Below are 27,200 nucleotides of genomic sequence, written 5' to 3'. Positions count from 1 at the left end.
GGAAATCTGTGCCATAAAAGTGGCCTACTCAAAATGCACACATTGTTTATTCGAGATAGAATTTTCTGCTTCACAAGGATATATACGATGCTGCTTCTTAGCACTGTAAGAGCTATGTCTTTAAAACTCCAAAGCAATTATTGACAAAAGAAACAAAACCCCTGGATTTCATTTCACATCCAAGCAGTGGTTTAGACCATTTCTGTTCACAAAATTAATTAAATAAGTGTGGTTATATTCCCTTTTATTTTAGTCTTTGGCGTGATAGAAGCACAAGAGGGGAAAGAAGGGGTAAAACTGCCACATAACTCTTAATTTTCTGTTTTCTTTATTTTAAAAACACAATTTAAACTCACACACACATATATAACTTGGGAAAACTTTAGGGAAAGTTCACCATGAAAACATAATCATGAAAGCTGAACTGGGTGGTAATATTGTTTTTATTATTTATTAACTTTGTAATAGGAGTTAGGGACAATTTTCATGAAAACTACAATTCAAACCAGAGCAGAAGCCACTTTTGTGATTTTAATGTTGAATACAATGGGAGGACGAGGCCATGTGGAAACGCGAGGGAATAGCCCCAGCTGCAAATTTGGATCATTTGTAATGCCCATCTATTTGACATCATTTTGTTTATTTTATTTAGCATGTGTGTATGGTGTCATGCTGCAGAGAAATTAGTGGTTTTTCTAGCTACTTTTTAAGCCAAATAGGCCATATCCTGCTTCTAAATGAGTTGTTTACCCAGGAACTCCCCCTGCCTACAGATCCCAAAACCACTGACCTCCTTAGACCTGTCAGATGATAATGTGCTTTGCTGAATACTATCATCTGGTGAAAAATAGAAACCCTCGTTTGTTTAATGGTTTAGTTAATTATTTAAAACATAGATGAAAAATTTCCTAAATAAGAAGAAAATAGCCCTTTGGATAGAATGTTTTGTTTTAACCTTCTCTGTCTCTTAGCATTTATTTCAATTCTGTAAAAATGTAAACATTACTATTTCCATCTAGAGATGAAGAAATGTTAGGCACAAGTAATTTAATAGCGACTAATTCGTAAAGCCAATCTATGAGACATGCACTATCGTGTCTCAGTATTTGTCCTTAGGAAGATTTTAATTTAAAATTCCTATCTGAGAGGGTTTGAACCTACTTTGTATAGTTCCCTTCTAAAGTTCACTCATGTATCTGGCCTTGGTTATTGCTTTTGGTTGTAGTGAGTTTTGATGCCTACTTTTAATTTGTTCAGTTATTTAACAAATACCTTGAACATTAAATTTGCATCACCAGAAGTTTGAACATCAATGTTGCACAAGATACTGTGCTCAACAGAGAAAGGGAAATTAAGAGGTCTTTGTATAAAGCAGAACATAGGCCCACATTAGCTGTTTTCTTTCTGGTGGTTTTATACCATGTATGTGTTCAAATAGACTCAGTTTAATCTAAGTTCTATTTAAATCCCTTAGAATCTTAAACTGGAATCATGGGCTGTACAGATCTAGAAGGCAGGTTACATGCTATATGTCCATTCACTTAACACATAGCTATTAAGTAGCAACTATATGCCAGACAGAGTTCTAGACCCTGAGAATGCATGGCTAAGAAACATAAAATGCCTTGCTTTGTGGAGTTCACATCACATCTCCTACTAGCTTCTACTCCATACAGACCTACCAGGTAAATTCTGACCTGGAGTTTATACCTGGTTCACAAACCAGGAATCTGAATAAAGCTCAACTCTTTCCACTATAGTTGGTGAACTCAAATATACTTAAAAAGCAAAGTCTTCAGTTAGAAAGCTTAATAGCTCCAATAGTAATAGTAAAAAATAATCAAGATCTCAACTAGAACTAATTAATCAGTTATGCCTGAGTATTGACTTTTAAAACATGTATTTTTTTTTAGTTTTTATTTTTGAGAGAGAGCGCGCACAAGCAAGCAGGGTAGGGGCTGAGAGAGAGGAAGACGTAGGATCCAAAAAGGGCTGTTGGCTGACAGCAGTGAGCCCTATGTGGGGATCAAACTCATTAATCATGAGATCATGACCTGAGCCAAAGTCAGATGCTCAGCTGACTGTGCCAACCAGGCGCCCCTCCTCTTATGTTTTAAACATCAATTAGTATGATATTTTATTGGATCTATTTTCACTATCCATTTTTTCGTCTTTACTCCAGAATTTCTCAAATATTTTATTTAAAAAAATGTAGCAGCTGAATTTGTGAATGTTAATATTGCTCTTAGTAACATTTTCATTATTTCACTAAAGTCACAAACTGGGCTTTGTTGAAGCAGTGAAATGTGGAAGACTCTACCAACAGATGTTGAAACTGCAGAAGTCGACTAGGTGAGGTATAAATACAGTGTCATTTCCTTCTCACAACGAATGATGTTAGGTGGATTCTATTTTTTAATTCTATTTTATAAATAAGGAAAAGAAAATGATGAGGTAATATTACCACAGTCTTAACTGCTTGTAATGGAAAGGCCAGACTTAATCTTGCATCTTTTAAAGTTAATAATGATAAGTGTTACCTGAGCACTTATTATATGCTCAGCACAGAGGTAAGATACTTTTTAATAATGAACTTAGTTCATATTAAACTAGTTCATAATAATGAACATAGTTCTCACTATGATAGCTTAAGAAAACTAACACTACTCTGCCAGTTTTATATTCTTAGAACCTGAAACTCAAACAGATTAACCATTTTCATAACTAACAGATCTCCTAAGAAGTAGTGGGAATTTAAGCTCAAGGAGTCAGATGCCAAAGTCCCTGCTTTCAAACATGATACATAGATCCCCTTAACTAGTAAGAAGTACATCTGGGCCCAGAACTTAACAGCATGTGGTCCCAGACAGCCATAAATAATGGTATTACAAATTGAGAGTAGGATTTTGCTCTTGTTTTTTGTTTTGTTTAGAATGGAGTGGTACTCACGAGACAGGAAAGGAGAAGAATCAATTTTGTGGGGGAAGATCATGAAGCCATGTTGGGATGTGATGAATGGGAAGTAGCTGTGTGACACCTAGTGATAATGTTGGATAGGAAGCTGGATAGATGGAATGCAACCCAGAGGAGGGGATTGTGCTGAAGACATCTATTTGAGAAATCTCCTTTGGAATGAGGCCAAGGTCATTAGTGGTAGCACCTAGGAAAAGAGTAGAGAATAAGAAGGGGCGGGACCAAACTTTAAAGAGTCCACATTTAAAGCCCTAGGAGAAGAAGCTGAACCGGCAGTGTCTCTGGGTCCTATAATGGAAATTAGGTCCCATGATCAACAAAACGGAAGGGAGGGAGGGGGCGTTGGCCAAACATGCAAGGTTGGAATTATTCCCACTTTGAAGATAAGAAAATGGAGGCTCAGAAAGTTGAAGTTATTTTCTGAAAGTAAGAACTACCAAGTGGTACAGATAGAATTGTGATCCCCCATGTTTATGTCCAAAGCATATAGTATTTCTAATAAATCATGCAGAAAGAGCTGATATTTATAAATTTGTATTCTAAGCTGCCAGAAGCTACACAAACATAGATGTGGTTACAAAAGATTAGTTATTTTCACTGTAGCCTATAAAGTTGATGTTCTCTTTACCTCCTGACTATAACATTAAAATGGAAGTCTAATGTAACAATGGAATAAAATTAACTGCAGACCGTAGCTTAGCAGCAAACAGATCTTGTTTTCTAAATTCTGGGTTCATCTTTTACCATAACCCACTGAGACACTTCCCTTCTTGTCAACTAATAGGCTTTTGATGAGACCATTTTCGATACATCTAGAGATGTAGTATAAATTTTAATTTGTTCCATTTATTTAATGAAAGTTATTGAGACTAATCCTCATTTTCTTTCAAGTTAAAAGAAAAGATTTTCATTTAATAAAAATTAATGACCTTCACACTGACAAAGATTTTTGAGTTCAGAGAATGAGATTTAAGATTTTGTGTAAAAGGGGTTCCCAGCACAAATGTAATAAATTGGAAGCCCAGTTTGGCAATATGATGATAACTTTCTTGGCAAATTTAAATTGCTTTATCCGCAGAAGCAGTGAGGAGAAATTGTAGTATGCTCACAGAATACGGGACTCTTTGTAGCAAGTGACACTGCTTTGGTTTTGGTCTCCTGTCTCATTTATGCCTAAACATTATATTTTACTTAATTTGAAAATTTCCCCTCAATATGAATGGGTAAAAGAGGAGGGGAAAATGGAATTTAAATACCATAAAATCCACCCTTAATATCGTGTCATTTTGTGCACAGTCAAGCTTTGGATATTAATGGGAAAATTAAATTAAGGTTTTAACATAAAACCAGAAGATGAAGCAAACAGCAAAATATATTTTCCCATGCCTATTGAGTATACTCCTCATGTAAAGCCTCCCTAGCATCCTTAAAGCTCTATATATAACTTATTAGAAAAGCAAATGTAAAATCCCCTCCATGCTAAATTGCAGAAATTACTTTTCCTTAAAGTCAACTTACAGAGTGAGATTTTTTAAAAAGAGCTGAGATTCCAGGACAAATCCATGTAAGCCTCTCTTTTAATCTAAAGTCAAATTTCATTTAACAGATACTGTAAAAATTAAAAGGCAAACAGATGAGAACAGGCAGTGTTTTTTTTCTAAAACAATAGGTCATCTGGTTTGGCAGATTGCAACTCAACCAACAGTCTTTGTTCAAGTCCAGTATAGCTATTGTATTTGTAAATTTTTTTTAACGTTTATTCATTTTTGAGAGCTGTAGAGAGACAGAGCATGAGTGGGGAGGGGCAGAGAGAGAGGGAGACACAGAATCTGAAGCAGGCTCCAGGCTCTGCGCTGTCAGCACAGAGCCCAGCATGGGGCTCGAACTCACAAACTGTGAGATCATGACCTGAGCTGAAGTCGGACGACCAACCGACTGAGCCACCCAGGTGCCCCTAGCTATTGTATTTGTAAAAAAATAAAAAATAAAAAAAAAATACTCTTCCTGGAAATGGCAGACCTGGGAAAATACCCACATCATGAAGTCATAGACCATATTCCCCAAGAGCTTTATCCACTTGGCCATTAGGTGATTTGAAAATAAGAATAAAAAAATGTATCACTGGAATGCAGAAAGAATGGTTAGAAATGGTCTGTTGAAGAAACATTATGCCTGTTAAATCACGAGATACTGCTTTAAGGGAATTGTCTGTGCAAATCACCTGGGATGAATGGGTGATTTATTGCTCCAGAGGGAAGAAAGAGGGAAAATACAGTAATAGTATTTGAGCATCATTCTCAGGATGGTGTTGTTTGACCAGGACAGTGGAGGGGGTATTGGCCAGTCTGACTGGATTGATTCACAAGTAAAAGGAAAGGAAGGGAGGGACTGAAGCCAACAAATTTTATACAAAGAATTTGTTTTTAAAAGAACATCTGAGATAATGCCTCCTCGGGGGCTGTGCTGAGAGTAATCAAATGCCAAAGCTGCCAACATTTAGGGAGCTCTGCAACGGGGATGACAAGCCGATGACAGTATCTAGGCTTGTTTTGATCTTTCAGGACTCATCAGGCTTTGCAGCTGTTCTTTCTCAAAAGCACTCGGACCGGAAGAGAATAATTAATTTACCCTGCGCACACAAGTCAGGTTCAGAAAGCAATAGTGAAGAGGCCAAGGGCAGAGCTCCTGGGTGGGTCGATCCTCCCATTCTGCCCCAGTGGCCCCTCTGAAAGCTTTGCGAGTCACGTGGCCAGAATGCACGTAGGAAAAATGCAAGTGGTGTTGCTGTGTGTGCTCAGAGTGGCTGTGGAAAGAATGCACTTAATTTCTCTTAAAGCTGCAGTTCATATTCACATGATTGTTAATCCAGCCTTTTCCTATAGGACTGAATAAGAAATGTGTAATTATTTCAGTGAAAAACAAAAAAAGCATTTATTTTTTTGGGCATTTATTTATTGGGCACCTGGGTGTCTCAGTGGGTTGAGCACCTGGCTCTTCACTTTGGCTCAGATCACGATCTCGCAGTTCATGAGTTCAACCCCTGCGTCAGGCTCTGCAATGACAGTGTAAAGCCTGTTTGGGATTCTCTCTCTCCCTCTCTCTGCCCCTCCCCTGCTCACATGCTCGTGCTCCCTCTCTCTCCCTCTCTCTCTCAAAGGTAAATAAATAAATAAATGCATACATATACATTTAAAAACAAACATACAAACCATTTACTCAATGTCCACTTAGCACCAAGCACTGTGCTACGCTTCAGAGACATAGCCGTAAACAAATAAATCAAGTCTTTGCCCTTGATAAGATTAGTTTAGTGTGTTATGGAAGGTGTCAAACAATCACATTATTATACATGTAAATACAAAATATGATAGGGACTCTGAACAAAAAGTATAGGGTGCAATGATTGATTAGAGCAAGGACACCTGATTTAGGTGAAGAAGGGTCATTTTAGCAGAGACCAAAGCAAGAGGAAGATTTAACAAAGTATAGAATATAGGGAATAGTCCAGGAAATACAAGAAACCTAATGCACTCTGGAACCAAGAGGAAGCAACAGACTACATAAGAGTGAGAAGTGAGGGGCGCCTGGGTGGCGCAGTCGGTTAAGCGTCCGACTTCAGCCAGGTCACGATCTCGCGGTCCGTGAGTTCGAGCCCCACGTCAGGCTCTGGGCTGATGGCTCAGAACCTGGAGCCTGTTTCTGATTCTGTGTCTCCCTCTCTCTGCCCCTCCCCCGTTCATGCTCTGTCTCTCTCTGTCCCAAAAATAAATAAACGTTGAAAAAAAAAATTAAAAAAAAAAAAAAAAAAAAAAAGAGTGAGAAGCGAAAAGGAAAGGCGAGAAGGCATTAGGTCGGTTCATGGAAATTAATGATAAAGCAGAGAGCAAGCAAGCTGCCGTGGGAGGAATTGATAGGAAAAAGTCTCCTCAAATCTTCCTTTCCTGTGACATGTGAACAGAGAGGTACATGCTCACTAGAAGAGTTAGCATGGCAGGGAAGCATAGACTGCATCTGCTTAATGCCAAAGGAGTTAAGATTAAAAAAAAATAGTTGAGGAGAAATCGGAAGATGGCGGCGTAGGAGGACGCTGGGCTCACCGCGCGTCCTGCTGATCACTTAGATTCCACCTACACCTGCCTAAATAACCCAGAAAACCACCAGAGGATTACCAGAACGGAGTCGCCGGAGCCAAGCGCAGACGAGAGGCCCACGGAAGAGGGTAGGAAGGGCGGCGAGGCGGTGCGCGCTCCACGGACTGGCGGGAGGGAGCCGGGGCGGAGGGGCGGCTCGCCGGCCAAGCAGAGCCCCCGAGTCTGGCTTGCAAAAAGCGGAGGGGCCTGACGGACTGTGTTCCAACAGCAAGCGCGACTTAGCGTCTGGGAGGTCATAAGTTAACAGCTCTGCTCAGAAAGCGGGAAGGCTGGAGGACAAAGGGAAGGAGAGCTGCTGAGCCCCCGGACGACAGAGCTCAGTTTGGTGGGGAACAAAGGCGCTCGCCAGCGCCATCTTCCCCGCCCATCCCCCAGCCAAAATCCCAAAGAGAACCAGTTCCTGCCAGGGAACTTGCTCGCTCCGCGCAAACACCCAACTCTGCGCTTCTGCGGAGCCAAACCTCCGGCAGCGGATCTGACTCCCTCCTGCTGCCACAGGGCCCCTCCTGAAGTGGATCACCTAAGGAGAAGCAAGCTAAGCCTGCCCCTCCTGCCCCTGTGCACCTTGCCTACCCACCCCAGCTAAGACGCCAGATCCCCAGCATCACAAGCCTGGCAGTGTGCAAGTAGCCCAGACAGACCACCCCACCCCACAGTGAATCCCGCCCCTAGGAGAGGGGAAGAGAAGGCACGCACCAGTCTGACTGTGGCCCCAGCGGTGGGCTGGGAGCAGACATCAGGTCTGACTGCGGCTCCGCCCACCAACTCCAGTTATACACCACAGCACAGGGGAAGTGCCCTGCAGGTCCTCACCACGCCAGGGACTATCCAAAATGACCAAGCGGAAGAATTCCCCTCAGAAGAATCTCCAGGAAATAACAACAGCTAATGAGCTGATCAAAAAGGACTTAAATAATATAACAGAAAGTGAATTTAGAATAATAGTCATAAAATTAATCGCTGGGCTTGAAAACAGTATAGCGGACAGCAGAGAATCTCTTGCTACAGAGATCAAGGGACTAAGGAACAGTCACGAGGAGCTGAAAAACGCCTTAAACGAAATGCATAACAAAATGGAAACCACCACGGCTCGGATTGAAGAGGCAGAGGAGAGAATAGGTGAACTAGAAGATAAAGTTATGGAAAAAGAGGAAGCTGAGAAAAAGAGGGATAAAAAAATCCAGGAATATGAGGGGAAAATTAGAGAACTAAGTGATACACTAAAAAGAAATAATATACGCATCATTGGTATCCCAGAGGAGGAAGAGAGAGGGAAAGGTGCTGAAGGGGTACTTGAAGAAATAATAGCTGAGAACTTCCCTGAACTAGGGAAGGAAAAAGGCATTGAAATCCAAGAGGCACAGAGAACTCCCTTCAGACGTAACTTGAATCGATCTTCTGCACGACATATCATAGTGAAACTGGCAAAATACAAGGATAAAGAGAAAATTCTGAAAGCAGCAAGGGGTAAACGTGCCCTCACATATAAAGGGAGACCTATAAGACTGGTGACTGATCTGTCTTTTGAAACTTGGCAGGCCAGAAAGAATTGGCACGAGATTTTCAGTGTGCTAGACAGAAAAAATATGCAGCCGAGAATCCTTTATCCAGCAAGTCTGTCATTTAGAATCGAAGGAGAGATAAAGGTCTTCCCAAACAAACAAAAACTGAAGGAATTTGTCACCACTAAACCAGCCCTCCAAGAGATCCTAAGGGGGACCCTGTGAGACAAAGTACCAGAGACATCACTATAAGCATAAAACATACAGACATCACAATGACTCTAAACCCATATCTTTCTATAATAACACTGAATGTAAATGGACTAAATGCGCCAACCAAAAGGCATAGGGTATCAGAATGGATAAAAAAACAAGACCCATCTATTTGCTGTCTACAAGAGACTCATTTTAGACCTGAGGACACCTTTAGATTGAGAGTGAGGGGATGGAGAACTATTTATCATGCTACTGGAAGCCAAAAGAAAGCTGGAGTAGCCATACTTATATCAGACAAACTAAACTTTAAATTAAAGGCTGTAACAAGAGATGAAGAAGGACATTATATAATAGTGACAGGGTCTATCCATCAGGAAGAGCTAACAATTATAAATGTCTATGCGCCGAATACCGGAGCGCCCAAATATATAAAACAATTACTCATAAACACAAGCAACCTTATTGATAAGAATGTGGTAATTGCAGGGGACTTTAACACCCCACTTACAGAAATGGATAGATCATCTAGACACACGATCAATAAAGAAACAAGGACCCTGAATGAGACATTGGATCAGATGGACTTGACAGATATATTTAGAACTCTGCATCCCAAAGCAACAGAATATACTTTCTTCTCGAGTGCACATGGAACATTCTCCAAGATAGATCATATACTGGGTCACAAAACAGCCCTTCATAAGTTTACAAGAATTGAAATCATACCATGCATACTTTCAGACCACAACGCTATGAAGCTTGAAATCAACCACAGAAAAAAGTCTGGAAAACCTCCAAAAGCATGGAGGTTAAAGAACACCCTACTCACGAATGAGTGGGTCAACCAGGCAATTAGAGAAGAAATTAAAAAATATATGGAAACAAACGAAAATGAAAATACAACAATCCAAACGCTTTGGGACGCAGCAAAGGCAGTCCTGAGAGGAAAATACATTGCAATCCAGGCCTATCTCCAGAAACAAGAAAAATCCCAAATACAAAATCTAACAGCACACCTAAAGGAAATAGAAGCAGAACAGCAAAGGCAGCCTAAACCCAGCAGAAGAAGAGAAATAATAAAGATCAGAGCAGAAATAAACAATATAGAATCTAAAAAAACTGTAGAGCAGATCAATGAAACCAAGAGTTGGTTTTTTGAAAAAATAAACAAAATTGACAAACCTCTAGCCAGGCTTCTCAAAAAGAAAAGGGAGATGACCCAAATAGATAAAATCATGAATGAAAATGGAATGATTACAACCAATCCCTCAGAGATACAAACAATTATCAGGGAATACTATGAAAAATTATATGCCAACAAATTGGACAACCTGGAAGAAATGGACAAATTCCTGAACACCCACACTCTTCCAAAACTCAATCAGGAGGAAATAGAAAGCTTGAACAGACCCATAACCAGCGAAGAAATTGAATCGGTTATCAAAAATCTCCCAACAAATAAGAGTCCAGGACCAGATGGCTTCCCAGGGGAGTTCTACCAGACATTTAAAGCAGAGATAATACCTATCCTTCTCAAGCTATTCCAAGAAATAGAAAGGGAAGGAAAACTTCCAGACTCATTCTATGAAGCCAGTATTACTTTGATTCCTAAACCAGACAGAGACCCAGTAAAAAAAGAGAACTACAGGCCAATATCCCTGATGAATATGGATGCAAAAATTCTCAATAAGATACTAGCAAATCGAATTCAACGGCATATAAAAAGAATTATTCACCATGATCAAGTGGGATTCATTCCTGGGATGCAGGGCTGGTTCAACATTCGCAAATCAATCAACGTGATACATCACATTAACAAAAAAAAAGAGAAGAACCATATGATCCTGTCAATCGATGCAGAAAAGGCCTTTGACAAAATCCAGCACCCTTTCTTAATAAAAACCCTTGAGAAAGTCGGGATAGAAGGAACATACTTAAAGATCATAAAAGCCATTTATGAAAAGCCCACAGCTAACATCATCCTCAACGGAGAAAAACTGAGAGCTTTTTCCCTGAGATCAGGAACACGACAGGGATGCCCACTCTCACCGCTGTTGTTTAACATAGTGCTGGAAGTTCTAGCATCAGCAATCAGACAACAGAAGGAAATCAAAGGCGTCAAAATTGGCAAAGATGAAGTCAAGCTTTCGCTCTTTGCAGATGACATGATATTATACATGGAAAATCCGATAGACTCCACCAAAAGTCTGCTAGAACTGATACATGAATTCAGCAAAGTTGCAGGATACAAAATCAATGTACAGAAATCAGTTGCATTCTTATACACTAACAATGAAGCAACAGAAAGACAAATAAAGAAACTGATCCCATTCACAATTGCACCAAGAAGCATAAAATACCTAGGAATCAATCTAGCCAAAGATGTAAAGGATCTGTATGCTGAAAACTATAGAAAGCTTATGAAGGTAATTGAAGAAGATTTAAAGAAATGGAAAGACATTCCCTGCTCATGGATTGGAAGAATAAATATTGTCAAAATGTCAATACTACCCAAAGCTATCTACACATTCAATGCAATCCCAATCAAAATTGCACCAGCATTCTTCTCGAAACTAGAACAAGCAATCCTAAAATTCATATGGAACCACAAAAGGCCCCGAATAGCCAAAGTAATTTTGAAGAAGAAGACCAAAGCAGGAGGCATCACAATCCCAGACTTTAGCCTCTACTACAAAGCTGTCATCATCAAGACAGCATGGTATTGGCACCAAAACAGACACATAGACCAATGGAATAGAATAGAAACCCCAGAACTAGACCCACAAACGTACGGCCAACTCATCTTTGACAAAGCAGGAAAGAACATCCAATGGAAAAAAGACAGTCTCTTTAACAAATGGTGCTGGGAGAACTGGACAGCAACATGCAGAAGGTTGAAACTAGACCACTTTCTCACACCATTCACAAAAATAAACTCAAAATGGATAAAGGACCTGAATGTGAGACAGGAAACCATTAAAACCTTAGAGGAGAAAGCAGGAAAAGACCTCTCTGACCTCAGCCGTAGCAATCTCTTACTCGACACATCCCCAAAGGCAAGGGAATTAAAAGCAAAAGTGAATTCCTGGGACCTTATGAAGATAAAAAGCTTCTGCACAGCAAAGGAAACAACCAACAAAACTAAAAGGCAACCAACAGAATGGGAAAAGATATTTGCAAATGACATATCGGACAAAGGGCTAGTATCCAAAATCTATAAAGAGCTCACCAAACTCCACACCCGAAAAGCAAATAACCCAGTGAAGAAATGGGCAGAAAACATGAATAGACACTTCTCTAAAGAAGACATCCGGATGGCCAACAGGCACATGAAAAGATGTTCAGCGTCACTCCTTATCAGGGAAATACAAATCAAAACCACACTCAGGTATCACCTCACGCCAGTCAGAGTGGCCAAAATGAACAAATCAGGAGACTATAGATGCTGGAGAGGATGTGGAGAAACGGGAACCCTCTTGCACTGTTGGTGGGAATGCAAATTGGTGCAGCCGCTCTGGAAAGCAGTGTGGAGGTTCCTCAGAAAATTAAAAATAGACCTACCCTATGACCCAGCAATAGCACTGCTAGGAATTTATCCAAGGGACACAGGAGTACTGATGCATAGGGGCACTTGTACCCCAATGTTCATAGCAGCACTCTCAACAATAGCCAAATTATGGAAAGAGCCTAAATGTCCATCAACTGATGAATGGATAAAGAAATTGTGGTTTATATACACAATGGAGTACTACGTGGCAATGAGAAAAAATGAAATATGGCCTTTTGTAGCAACGTGGATGGAACTGGAGAGTGTGATGCTAAGTGAAATAAGCCATACAGAGAAAGACAGATACCATATGGTTTCACTCTTATGTGGATCCTGAGAAACTTAAGAGAAACCCATGGGGGAGGGGAACAAAAAAAAAAAAAAAAAAAAAAGAGGTTAGAGTGGGAGAGAGCCAAAGCATAAGAGACTGTTGAGAACTGAGAACAAACTAAGGGTTGATGGGGGGTGGGAGGGAGGAGAGGGTGGGTGATGGGTACTGAGGAGGGCACCTTTTGGGATGAGCACTGGGTGTTGTATGGAAACCAATTTGACAATAAATTTCATATATAAATAAAAAAAAAAAAATAAAAAAAAATAGTTGAGCTGATTCTCATATGGATTTACCTTGTGTGGCAGTTCCATTTCTTTATGCCCTGAGTTGACCTTAAGGTGTCCCAGTTAAAAATCAGTACACATGTTTATAATATATATATATATGTGTTCATCTTGGACCTCTCTATCCTGAATCACTTGAATGCATCTCACAGTTGACTGGTTTATAGCCTTGGCACAAATGACACTTCTGATTCACAAATCAAATAGAACATATGCTTCGTTGTGATAATTTATATATTATCACTAGAGCATAGTTTAGAACATCAGGACAGGTAGGAACCAAGGTGTTTGGAGTTTACCAGTTCTTTATGGGAGATGCTTTTGTTATTCTCTCTGTCTAGGGTCAAATCCTGCCAGGTCAAAGTTAAGCTCTAAGAGAGACTTCCCAAACCTTCTTGTACCATCTGGCAAATTCAGCTTTTGAAACTCACCTTTCACATGATATTAACTACATCTTTTATCTGGGATCTTGGTAATATTTCTTAGTGTCACAGGTTCATTTCTGACATGTTTTTATGCATTACACAAGTCCAGTTACATTGTAGCAGACTACAGACAGGTCTGGGAACAGCTGAATGGGGTAGACCAGGAGGCAGCCTGCCACAGTCATTTCTTGTGGGAAAAGATAGCAAAATGTTCTCAGCCAGCTTTTGAAAAAGTATTCATTGGCTCGCCTAATAGAAGAACCTGCAAACTGGTTTAAGGTATTGTGTGATTCTGAACTCAAACTTTCCCAAATAACTCAACTATAGTTCCTCGAATATGGTTTTCTCCTCATGGTAAGAAAAGGACTACAGCCGTTTAAACCTCCTATCATCCTTCTACAAAGCCCTGAAGAAAAAATGCAAGATTGCCTTTTAGGAAGAAGAAATTTTGTTTTCCCAGGATTTTCAATGTTTCTTTTAAAATTTTATTATTTTCAGCCTTACTGAGATAAATTTGACGTACAAACTTGTACAAATTTTGTACAAATTTGATGTACAAAATTTAAGGTGTGCACCATCATGATTTGATTTTATATATATAGTGGAATAATTACAGTAAGGTTAGTTAACACATCCATCATCTCACATAATTGCTGTATGCGTGTGTGTTTGTGTGTGTTGAGAACTTTTAAGATCTACTCTCTTAGCAACTTTGAAATACACAATACAGTACTGTTAAGTATAGTCACCATGTTGCACTTTAAACCCCCACAACTGATTCATCTTATGACTGAATGTTGTGTTCTTTAACCACATTCACCCATTTCACCTACTCCTACTTCCTCCCTTCCGCACCCCTGGCAAACAGCAGTTTACTCTCTGTCTCTAGAAGTTCTGTTTTTTGTTTTTTTGTTTTTTTGTTTTTAATATTCCACACTTAAGTGAGATCATACAGTATTTGTCTTTGACTTACTTCACTCAACATAATTCCCTCCGGGTTTATCCATGTTGTCACAAATAGCAGGAATTCCTTCTTTTTTATGGCTGAATAATAACTATCCCATGTATATGTGTATGTATGTGTGTATCTATATGTGTGTGTGTGTGTGTGTGTGTGTACACACATATATGCCCACATCATTCTTATCTGTTTATCCATCTAGAGACACTTTGGTTGTTTCTATGTCTTGCAATTATAAATTATGTTGCTGTGAGCATGAAGGTGCAGATATCTCTTTGAGATAGTGATTTCAATTCCTTTGAAGATATATTTAGAAGTGGGATTTCTACATTATATGGTAGTTCTTATTTACTTATTTTTGTAGTTCTCCTTTTAGTTTTTTGAGGAACTTCTTTACTATTTTCCATAATGGCTGTAACAATGTACATTCCCATCAACAGCACACAGGGGAAACCTTTCTTCTACCTCCTTGACAATTCTTGTTATCTCTTATCTTTTTGAAAATAGTCATTCTCACAGGTGTGAGATGGTATCTCATTGTGTTTTGATTTGCATTTCCCTGATAATTGGTGATGTTGAGTACCTTTCCTGTGCCTGTTGACCATTCCTATATCTTCTTTGGAAAAGTGTCTATTCAGAGCCTTTGACCACTTTTTAATCAGGCAATTTGTTTTATTGCTCTTGAGTTATACGAGTTTCTTCTGTATTTTGGATATTAACCCCTTATGAAATCTATGACTTGCGATATTTTCACCTAGTCTATAGGTTGGTTGCATTTTAATTCTGTTGATTGTTTCTTCTTCTGTGTAGAAGCATTTTAGTTTGATGTATTCCCACTTTTTTTTTTTTTTTTTTTTTTTTTTTTTTTTTCTCATTGTGCTTGTACTTTTGGTGTCTTATCCAAAAAATCATTGCTAAGACCAATGTGAAGAGATTCCGCTTTGTTTCCTTTTAGGAGTTACTAAGCGTTTCTCTGGTTTTAATTTGTTTTGAGCATGTTCCACACTCATCCATTAAATAATTCCTGTGACTAGGGCATTGCCATAGGATAATTGCCTTAAGGATGTTATGAGACCCATTCCAGCCCCATAGCTGAGAACAGAAAAACAGTAGGCTACCAAAAAATCACAACCAAAAACAAACAAAAAACTAGTGCGTTCATCAGGGAAGGAGAGAGAAACGCTAGAGAAGCAACCAAAAAATGTCTGCTCTGCTTCTCAAAATTGCTGTTTTATGAATTTGTTGAAAACAAATGTAACCATTTTAACTCTATAAAGAGGGGAGTTGATTTTTTGTTTGTTTTTATTTCTGAGGCGATAAAGTGTGGCAGACATGTTGTACGGAGTAAAAGTCATTCTGCTGCTTCCTACTTTGGAATTTGGGCTACTTCAAATGTTCCTTCTTCTCTTTCTCTGCTACATGGTCTTCTGTGTTAAGGATATGTAACCCCTAGAATTCAACCAAGAAAGGAAATCAGAAATTAGATTGCATTAGCAGGGTGACATATGGATCTACTTTCTGATCTTGGTCATAAGTCTGTTTATATGACTAAGGCTAGCTAGAGACACCCATTCAATATGACCTCCAGTCTTTTTATCCATTGAATGGTCTGGTAGGAAATGAAGACATAGATTGGCTGCACTGAGAAGGGGAATGCTTCCTGGTCCTGGAAGGCCTAAGAGTACATACAGAGATTGAGAGAAGCAGAGATGACACTAAGAATCAGTACTTTCTAAGGCGGTAATTTATTTCTTATCTCCTTTAATGTACATCTTCTCTTAGGGATATTCTTAAGGACTGTGAACCAAGACTTTTCTCTGGTTATAAAATTTAGTAAACAAACAAAGGGGAAGATAAATATCTAGAGTTTCTATAATTTGTCTCAATGTTATCTTCTGGTGATTGCTGATACAATACCAACTTGTGTTCTTCAAAGATGTCCTACAATATTGTGAAATCTCTGTGTTTGTGTGAACATTTTTCCCTCCATAGCTACCCTTTTTTAACTACCTAATTTCAACTCATTTTGTCAAGGATAAAATCAATTTCTCTTTCCTTCTAGAATCCTATTAGTAATAGTGAATCTCTTATAGAAACTAGAGACTAGATTTAAACTAGGTTTAAAGTTCTAAAGTTTAGATTGACCACAGTTCTGTTCTTTGTTAGTAGCTTACAAGATCATATCCCTAAGCAAATTATTTAATTTGCTTTTTTTTTTTTTTGAGTGTTAGCTTTTTCATCCATAAGTGGAAATTATAATCTCATACCAAAGGACTTTTGTGAGAGTTTAAAGAGATTTATGTAGAGTGTAGTCCATAGTATATGCTTAAAATATGTTAGCTGTTGTTAACCTTGTATCTTCAACTACATCAAGCACAGAACCAGAACAATAAATCTGTGCTACATTGTGTAAAGTTTTTTTAAATTTATTTTTGAGAGAGAGAGAGAGAGACAGTGAGACAGAATGCGAGGACAAGAAGGGAAAAGAGAGAGGGAGACACAGAATCCGAAGCAGGCTCTAGGCTCTGAGCTGTCAACACAAAGTCTGTTGCAGGGCTTGAACTCATGGTCCACAAGATCATGACCTGAGCCAAAGTCAGATGCTTAACCAACTGAGTCACCGAGGTGCCCCTGTGCTAGATTATATAGAATCAAGTAAGAGATCTGCAGCTATATTCATATTTGAAATAGAATGGAAGGAAAGCATCAAGAAGGAAGTAAACCACTGCACTAAGGTAACATGTTTTAAAGATGTGTCCTTGGAGAAACCTCCATATATTCAACTAGTCATGATGAAGTGTGGTCCTGCCTTTGTGCTACTCTCTTGACTGGCTCTCTCTCCTCATCTACATTTGTTTCTGAGAATTCTTATGCAATCTCTAGGTGTTTTCTTTTCTGGTGTAAATTTACTTAATATCTTTGAATAAAACACATTCTTTTTTGTTTGTTTCCTTTCTAATTTACAGAATAATCTATAGGACTTTGTGTTCAACCATGGTATCTGTTTAAATTTTTTTTATTTTTTCTTTCTGTCATGGCTTATTAGAATAATAAAATAGTGGTAAGTGTGGATTGCACATCCTTTATTCCCTAATTGCTAGAGAGAAAACAGCCAATGACAAACAGGAAATTTCCTTAGAATCACCCTGCTGCATCTCAGAATCCACACTGTCTTTATGCCCTTGTGGGGTATGTTCTTGGGGGGATGAGGATCTTAATCAGCCATTGTCAATCGCTCTATCCTGTCAGATTAGGTGGGGGGGAAAGAGGGAGAGAGAGAGAGGGAGAAATCCAACAAACTTTTATTTCTACTTTTCTTCTACTCTTAAAGCTTATTTTATTTGGACTTCAGGTGCACAGATCTTCATTTTTAATTGCTTTGATGAAGACAGTCAATTTTTTTCATGGTCCAGCTGATAAATCTTCACAGTATGTTGGGTTTTGTAAAGTTTTAAATGGCTAATTTATTTTCCATTTATTGTGTTTTTTTTTTGTTTGTTTGTTTGTTTTGGCCAGGGTTGAAGGCACATATCTGACTTTGCATTTGGCATGAACTTTTAGCACCATTTCAACTACAGCATTTATTCTCCTCACTGATGTTGACTGCATCAAAAAGCTCATGAATCTTAAAAGCTAGCACCTGGCGGTTGATTTTATCTCCATGTTACATGCTATGTGCAGAGGTGCACCTCCCCAGCCTCTGGGAGAACTCAAGAGCTTTCTCCAGATGCTGAAATATTGGTGGCTCATAACACTTAGGAGAGTTCCTCTCTGGGTGATGTTCTCAGCCAAAGAATTTCTTTAGAGCCCAAGGTCAAGTCCTCTTTCTACAGTCTGGACGCACCGTACCCTGATCAGTATAGGCATATGAAAGCCAGGTCCTTTACTTAAATGGGAATGACTTAGAAGGGCCATCTCATTTCTGTAGGATTGATTGAGGCTTTTCTTGGGACTAAATCCTAGGTAAAATCCCTTCTTCCCAACCCTATTTTTTTTTTTCTCAAATGTGTGTTCTTGAGAGCATTCTTCAAAGAATTTCTCCTTAAATATAGGTTTTATTATTATTTAGGTGTGAAAGAGGTGGTCGTCACTGAAAAAATAGTTTGTTAGTCAGTTGTCAAGAAGAAGGGGCACACTACACCATGGTAGCAACATAGGGAAGCACTAGGGTCAGTCCGGAGGCAGTGGGAGGGTGAGATACTGCGAGCAGTAATCATTACTAGGATTTTCAAGGGAAGGAACAAATGAAGCAAATTTTGTGAAAATGTCTGTAGAATCGGGGCATGGAGGTTGCCCTTAGTAGCCTGGTACCTGGCACTGGAGTGGTGAGAACAGGTGATTGGGGATGTGGGTTCTGGATTGTTGGGTTTGCATTTAAAAAGCACACTTAAGGGGCACCTGGTTGGCTCAGTCGGTTTAGCATCCAACTTCAGCTCAGGTCATGACTTAGTGCCTCATGGATTCGAGCCCTGCTTTGGGCTCTGTGCTCACAGCTCAGAGCCTGGAGACTGCTTCTGATTCTGTGTCTCCCTCTCTCTCTTTTCCTCCCCCATTCACTCTCTGTCTCTCTGTCTGTCAAAAATAGACGTCAAAAAAATTAAAAATTGAAAGCCACACTTAAATACAGAGAACAAACTGAGGATTGCTAGGGAGGTGCCTGGTGGAGGGATGGGCTAAAAGGGTGACGCGCTTTAAGGACGGCACTTGTTGGGATGAGCACTGGGTGTCATACATAAGTGATGAATCACTAAATTATACTCCTGAAACCATTATTACACTATGTGTCAGCTAACCTGGATTTAAATAAAATTGAAAAAAATACAACAAATAAATAAAAAATAAAAAACACACTTGTAGTCAGGTTGTATACTTCACTAGAAATTGGGCAGCTCCTTTAGTGTTGGCAAGTCTCCAAATGTCAAAGCCTCAGAATACAGAAAATAAAAGACATAGCTCAGACAACTTCCTACCCATAAGTTTTTATCTTAGATTCTGTCTCTCTGGGAACCATACCTAAGGCGCCTTCCATTTTGCTACCCACAGTGCATAGTGTGTAGGCTCCTCCTCCTCCAGATGTTTAATTATTGACTTTTCCAAAGAGAAAAAAACCCTAAGCCATGGCATTAGCTCGTTTGCGTGGTGTAATGATCCAGTAATGGCTGATTTCAAGCCATAACACTCATGTCACTGGGAGCTGGGAGAGACGCATAGGGTGGGAGCTGACTCCAACATACCACTGGCTTCTCCTCAGGGGTGATGAAGACATTTTCATGAAGCATTTTCACCAGCTCAAGTATAACTAAATGCTACGTAAGTTGGACTTCATGAGTTTTCTCACTAATTCCTTACCCCACATTTCCCACGTATTATAGGTTTGCAAACTGATTTTCTCCAGGTGTTATCCTGGCATAATTTTCAAACTAATAACAAAAACAACTTTGTTAAGGCCGTGTTTTATTTAATGCTTAATGAAAAAAAAAAGGCGGTGTCTTTTATTTTCAGATACTTTTTTAAAAGTCTGTGCTCAAAAATCACGAAGAGTTGGAAAGAATCTGAAATCATTAAGGCTTTAAATATACCTTACACAATCTTGTTTACATAAAAAATACAAGTTAAATATAAACATTAAAAACTGGTAATTTTATTAAATTAGTTTCATGTGATCTCCAGTTATATATAAAAGTTTCTTAGTTCTGTCATTTGTGAGAAGATCAGTACCAGATTGAATTACTATCTATTGGCATAAGGCCCTAAAAAGCTTACTTTACTATTAATCTTTTACATGATTAAATGCATTTCCTAATTAGAGATTACCTAAACATTGGAAAAAAATGAAAAGAACAGTATTTTCGTAAATCAACAAGTAATAGGGCTGTAATGTATCACAGAACATGAAGATATACATCTGTGCAAATAACATTATATGTTATATACACACATGTCTGCATGTATGCCCCACCCCAACATGCTCACATACTCAGTCATAAAACAAAGCTTAATGTGATGCACTTTTCCAGTTCATTCTTCAGTTTTGCATTTTTTCTTCATTAATTATGAACAGCTTCGTGTCGTGTCATCCTCCCACTCTTGAAGACAGTAAGAAGAAGATCACGATGGAGTTCTTCAAGGTGTCCTTTTCTCAAGTGTAACAAAATTCTCTGCTGGTTCCTATGTAAACATAATCCTCCCTTTCGGGGCCTTTTGTTGGGATCAGCAAATGGACTCCTGAAGACAATAATCCCAAGGCCATGTGGTACAAGAAGGAAAAATTCAAGAGATATCTTATAAACCTCTGGAGCAGAGCGCCACCAGAACCAAAGGAAATATTTTTAACACTCCTTTTTTGTTGTTGTTTTGTTTTGTTTTCGGTTTATACTTTTCACAGTTTCACCTGAGGTATTTGTATACAGTTTCCTTGACTAACTCTAAGATAACATGGCAGCAACTTGTAGCCCTTTGAATTCTCAGTAATAGGGAATTTCTTACCTAAAACATCTAAAATCTTTACTATAGTGTTAAGAGGATTTCAAGAATCAGGTCTAATTATTAGTGGTGCCTTTGTACAGTTTGCTACTATTAAAAAGTCTTAGATCTTCATCCCCTATTTTTTCGCACACATTATAAATGCTATAGCTATTCCTGACTACAGATACAAGCAGTAATGAAAGCTGTGTTACTTGATGTTCAAAAGCATCTTTTTTGCAGTCTTTACCTCAGGCTCTTGTGATACCGCATTGTGCCAATGGAACAGAGTAGCCTGGAACAGGATCTTTTGTTCTGTATTTTTAATTAGAGCAATTCCTGCTACTGTATCTGTTCCTTTGAAGTTAACCGAGTGAGCAGACGCTCCTATGCCAGTGGTGTCTTGGAAGGACACTCCTCTGTAGCCAAAACCACATAACTTATATATCATCTAGATTATCAGAAGTTGCTAAGAAATATTTGGCCAATATTTTTTCTGCTCTCTAGAATTTTTGTAGGCATTATGATTAGATACCAGGACTGAACAAGAATAGTCTCAATTCACTTTGTAAGTCATTAACATTCAATCTGTGTTTTCTACTGCAAAGAAACGGTTTCCTCTGGCAATGACAGAGCCCTCAGGAACAGCATTTACTTCTTTTGGAGGATGTCCATCATATTTCTCAAGAATGTAGTTCTATCAGTTTTCATTAAAGACACCATCTTCGAAAGTTCATTAATCTTTTATTCTGCAATGTTTCTTCTGCTGTTCATACGACCTAGTGATTATTTTTATTTCAGACATTGTCATTTTCACCTCTGTAAGTATGATTGGTGTCTCTTTTATATCTCCCATGCCTCCACTTAACAAGATCAGTCTTTCTTCTGACTTGTTGAGTACATGGAGCAAGTGGAGTGCTGTTAGCGTTTTATTTCTTACCCTGGGTGGTGGATACATGGCGTGTGCTTTACATTACATTGGCACGTTATATCACATTGGTAAGTTTTACCTTTCTGTTTTGGGCACTTTTCTGCATGGGTATTGTATTCCAAAGTGAAACATTAGGTAACTCAAGAAATCATATTAGCTCCACATTCAAAACATTCCCAATTCAACTACCTCTCAGCATTTCCACCATTCCTATCCTGCGCCACTGCTCCATCATTCTTCAACTTGTTGATAGTAAACACCACCCCATTGGACTTCCATCTTCAGTCCTTGCCCCTATGGTCTACTTTGAGCTCAAAGGTTAATGACATTGTTAGAAAATACAATTTGGATCATGTCATCCTTCTACTCAAATCCACATGGCTTTTCATCTTACTCAGAGTCAAAGTCAAAGACTTTTTATAGTTTGCATAGACTTCTATGATGTGACATTCTCTTAAACTTTTTCCTCAAATTTGTTGCCTTTACATTACCCGTGCTAGCCTCCCTTGTGGATTTCTAACTTCTTGCATGCTCACCATCTTCAGAGGTATTACGCTGGAAATTTCCTAGGTCTTGAATATTCGACTCACTGATACGCCTGTGACTCACTCCCCTTCTCTCCATCAAATCTATATTTATATTTGATCTTCTTTGTAAGATTTTCCCTATTTCCCAGTCTAAATCAGTCTCTTTTCAGAGGCACCCATTCCCTTTTCTTATTTATTTTTTGCATAGCACGCCCCACCATCAGTCATAGTATCTATTTACATTCATCTGTTATTTGTCCTCCTCACACTAAACATAATCTTTAAGGGAAATTATTTTTATCACTTTTTAAAAACTCATTGCTTGAAGCTTCAGTGCCTATATCAGTGTCTCATGTGAAGTATGTACTCAGTAAATATTTGTTGAATGAATACTCTTAAACCATTATTCTCTACTTTCAGGTAATTTGTCCTCCTTGAGATAAAAAAAAAAAAAAGCCTCTAGTGTTTATTTCAGTGGCTTGTACATAATGTGCAATTAATAGCTGTTTGTTGAATGAATGACTCCATGCCTAGCTAGTGGCAATGTAGCCCTGTTTTCCTAATGGTTACAGATGGGGAGTAGGAGTATGCACTCTGATGTTCTATTCTTGGCTTTTTCTCTGACTGCATTCAATATGCATGAATATTCATTACCTGTTTATTTTGGGACCTAAATATCAAATACTCATTTAGTAAACATGTTGGTATGGAAAACACTGGACAAGCCACTGCTAATTAAAACAAAGACCACGTATTCCTCCAGACTCCCAAAATATGCCTGCAAAATGAAATGTGTCCCTGCCTTCGACGGTATGCTGCTAAACGTGCATTTGCATATGCAGATACCAGATTCTGCCAACAGATCAGTTCATTGCCAATACAAAGCTGCCACTGAGGACATATTTGCTTCTCTTGTAAAGGCCAATACAGTTGTGTGGGCCACAAATGAAATGCATGCTGTTGGATTTGCAGGAATAGTTTTAGAGACTGGACAGGATTACCTCTTTGCTGAAATAAATTAGGGAGCTGTTGCTGTCAGGTCTAAAAGCCCCTGCTTTCTCAAACAGGAAATACTGCTTGTTTTCTGTGAAAATATGCTGCTGCCAGAAAAACAAACAACAACAACAACAAAAAGAAAAAACAAAGAAAACTTCCTCTGTACCTCAACTTTGGCACATTTGGAATGACGGCCATCACTCCCCTATCTTTAGTTATTTCTGCAAGAACAATAAAATTCCCAGAATAAGGAGCCTTGTGGTCTTGCTCCCAGGTCACACTGTTCTGTGGCGGTGGCACTGGCCAGTCTTAACCCTTCTCCACATGGGGCAAGTCTCTCTGAAACGCAATGGCGGGCCCTCCAAAAAGGACTTAGCGGTTGATTGATCATTGCAGACTATAATAGCAATCTTTCCCATTTTGTGAACCCACTGAAAATATTTACACAATGTTAAGTAAGCATCTGATCTAACATCATCACTTTACAGATGGGATAATGCTGGCCCAGAAAGGCAAAATGACTTGTCCAAAGTCATAGAACTAGCTACTTTCATGGTGGGATTAAAACTATCATCTGGCTTCTGACACCATGGTCTTTCCATTATGTTACTCTCACAGTCATGGGCCTACCTGTTAACCACTCTGGCTTGTAAATATTCACTTTTTTTAAGAGGTCACCCAGGAAGCAAATTAAAAATGTAGATCTTTGGTACCTCCCTCTCAGAAATTCTAATTTGGAAAGTCAGAGATAAAGCCTGAGAATTATGCTTTAGCATGTACCTCAGGTGAATTTAATGTAGATAACAGGCTACAATTTGAGAAATTCTAGTACCTGGAAGAATAAATATCATCAGGGAAGATGTATAGTACATAAATTAGCACTACCACTGCAGAGCCAAAAGAACTGAGTTTATAATCTCAGCTTTGCCACTTCCTGACCAGGTATATTTGAATGATTTTATTATTGAGCATCTCTGGGTCTCATTTATCTTAGCTATAACATGAGAACTCGCTAGGTTCTTGTGAACATTATATACATATAGGTGTGTGTATTTTGTATGTATACGTGTGTAAAGCACAGTGTGCCTTGTGCATAGTACATGCTTAATAGATCCTCGCTATTGTTGTTACTGATAATATATTATATATATATGTATATATATATATCCTCCTTTTAAAAATTCCTTAAGTAATAAATGGTATTTTTGATATTTTGAGAGAGCAACTAATTTCTCAATGTCATGTACATATGTAAATAATATAACATAGTATATTTAAAAATATAAATATATTTCCCTTTGGCTGCACCCCAGTCTGTTGCTTCTCACTCAGCCCCAACAAATCTACCACAAAAAATACCTGTGTGGGAGAGCAGGTATGATTCAATGAAGATTGTGTGTCTCTTCTTTAAAACTTTGTATTCTCTTTATTTCCAGTGAGCCTTAACTAAAATGGCCGATTGCATTCAACAAGCCTGGTGAGAACTCACATTTCTGATTGAGAGAAAATATGTTTAAGTAATTTAGACATTTCAGCATGTTTAGTCCTACCTAGGCTGGAGGTCTTTCAGTCCAGTGAGCTTGTCAAGTGCACTGAAAATACACTCAACCCAGGTTGTCATTTGTATGTATAAGCCTACAGGATACTAAAAGTCTACCAAGAGATAAAATAAATAACGGCCTCAAATCATCCCAAATAGTGACTCCAGTGTACTTTATCATCAATTGTCTAAAATAACTTGATTGCAAAGATTCTGAGGATAGATGGTGGAAATAAACTCAAATGTCAAGTGATAGCTATGCCAAGAAAAGTGGAGATGGATGTCTGAGAATTTTGAGTGGCTTTGGCACTATCTGAGTGCTTTAGATAGCACAGATCACTTAGGAATCAGACACTCTGATTGACCTTAGTTGCTTTTAAAAAGTGTGGAGAGAGGCAATCAGCTTGGCTACAGTGATGCATTGTATTATTGAAAATGGACCTAAACATCACTTTCTAGTTGGCGGTGAGAGCAGTGGTGATTCCAGTGTTAGCTATGTGTGGAAGGGTCTCTTTCTTTCTTCTAAAAATATGGATGGGTAGCGTAGCACAGCAGATGAAAGCAAAACCTTGGAGTTGAAGAAGGCCAACGTTTGAATTCAGTCCCATGCTTCCTAGATGTGTGAAGTTGGGCATGTTGCTTGGAATCTTGAAGTTTCAGTTTCGTCATCTGTATAACAAGAGTAAATTGCTGACCCTAAAGGGTCACTTATATAATTTATGTATTATGTATAAATTATTTAACATGTAATTTAATTATATAAAACACCTGAATCATAGGAGAGGATCAATAAATGCTTTCTCCTTCACAGTAGGATTGGTGGTAATAAAAGTATTAAAAGAGCAGGGGGCTTTCTGTAAAGATGTGGCCTAATTCAACTTTAATCAGCTGTCTAAACCCAATATTTAGGTTGCTCGAAAGATAGCCTACTCAAAAATGAATTTTCCCAGTGGAAATAAATAAATGATGAAGATGTCAAAGGGAAGGAAGAGATTCAGAATAGTCTAAGATCTTTTAAACACATGAAGACCAACAGGACTAATGGGCCAGAGTCTGTGCAGGATGTGAATATATCTCAGATCTGTACTTATTATGACACATTTTAGGAGATGGGGTGTCCATCTGAATCCGCTTAAAGCAAACAACAAATCCAAACATTTTTGTCTGTTGATAAAAATGTCAAATGCCAAGACCCTGAGCACAGTTCTTAGATGACTAAATTGCTATCAATCTCTCCCCAGATTAGTAGAATAGAAAAGAATTCAAGGTTTCCAGGGCCAAACTGGCCTCCTCTCAGGTGCCCTGTTGGCCCATTGTTCATCCTCCTTTGGGGCTATCAAATTTTGCTTGTTGGAAGGAGGAAATAAGCTTACTTAAACTGAGGCATAGGTGACTGATATAGTTTTGTATATCTTCTCAAGTAAATATTTTCGTGGGATTCAAGAGGAATAAACCTCTGTATATTAATCACTCAGACTTCAGTGATTAAGAATTTAGTGCATACAGTTTCAGACTTTTTAAAACAAATAGCCGTTTTCACACATATGCCCCAAAGTGGTACACTGTATACCTATCTGTAAACTGCTCTTATGTATTGACCATTTTCATTTCCTAATATTTTTACATCAAAACTTTAATGGCTGCTAGTTATTGCATCACGTTACCATTCTGAACCTGTGTTTTGTGGTTGGGAAAGCAATTGTTCCTAAGACATGGCTTCTGAGAAGTAAATAGAGGTTAATATTTTCATAAAGTAACACTTTCAGAATTTCATGATGAACTTCTTAAAATTCTGGAAGTAAAATTGCTGGGTCATATGATACAGAAAATTTTAAGATATAGTCACATATTATCAAAGCTAAGACTACAATGCAAGTTAAAGAAATTCAGCATTTTCCCCACTGTTACTGTCACTGGGTATCATCATTAAAAGCAATCACAAGGCCATCTGCATGTCCCATGCACTCAGAGCATGTTTCTTGCCCGATGTTGTAGCCTATCTGTGGTAATGATGGAATATCATTGCCTACTCTGTTGAGAGCCTATTTTGTCCTCTATTTTGTTGGCAGCTATGCCCATCTCACAGCTAGAGTTAGCGGCTGTGAACATCTGCAAGTTTGCTAACAGCACTATAAGAATATGGTGAAGTAAGCAGGCTTCTAGCTCCCTCCATACTAACAAAGACATAATTTGATGATTTTTGAGGGTCAGTGCGGTGATGCAACCCCGGTGGATTTCCTTTAAGAAGGGAAACAGCACGTGTTCGCATCTTTTAGTATTTCAACAGTGCAATAAACACTTACAAATAATGTCGTGATGCTGCTAGAAATGGAATGATTCAGAGATAGGGCCTG

The 27,200-nt window shown here is 38.6% G+C and overlaps 1 long non-coding RNA gene and 1 pseudogene across 1 annotated transcript in view; one reads left to right on the top strand and one right to left on the bottom strand.

Annotated features, from left to right (window-relative positions):
• Positions 1 to 27,200, top strand: part of LOC147584394 (uncharacterized) — a 284,644-nt gene that overhangs the window by 167,547 nt on the left and 89,897 nt on the right. The window lies entirely within an intron of this gene.
• Positions 20,372 to 21,582, bottom strand: LOC112860606 (nicotinamide phosphoribosyltransferase pseudogene; annotated as a pseudogene).

The sequence above is a fragment of the Puma concolor genome, chromosome A1 (genome assembly GCF_028749965.1).
Source record: "Puma concolor isolate L17-30 chromosome A1, mPumCon1.1.hap2, whole genome shotgun sequence".
Taxonomy (NCBI): domain Eukaryota; kingdom Metazoa; phylum Chordata; class Mammalia; order Carnivora; family Felidae; genus Puma; species Puma concolor.
Note: the sequence above shows the minus strand (reverse complement) of the source record. Positions and strands in the feature narration are given on the sequence as shown.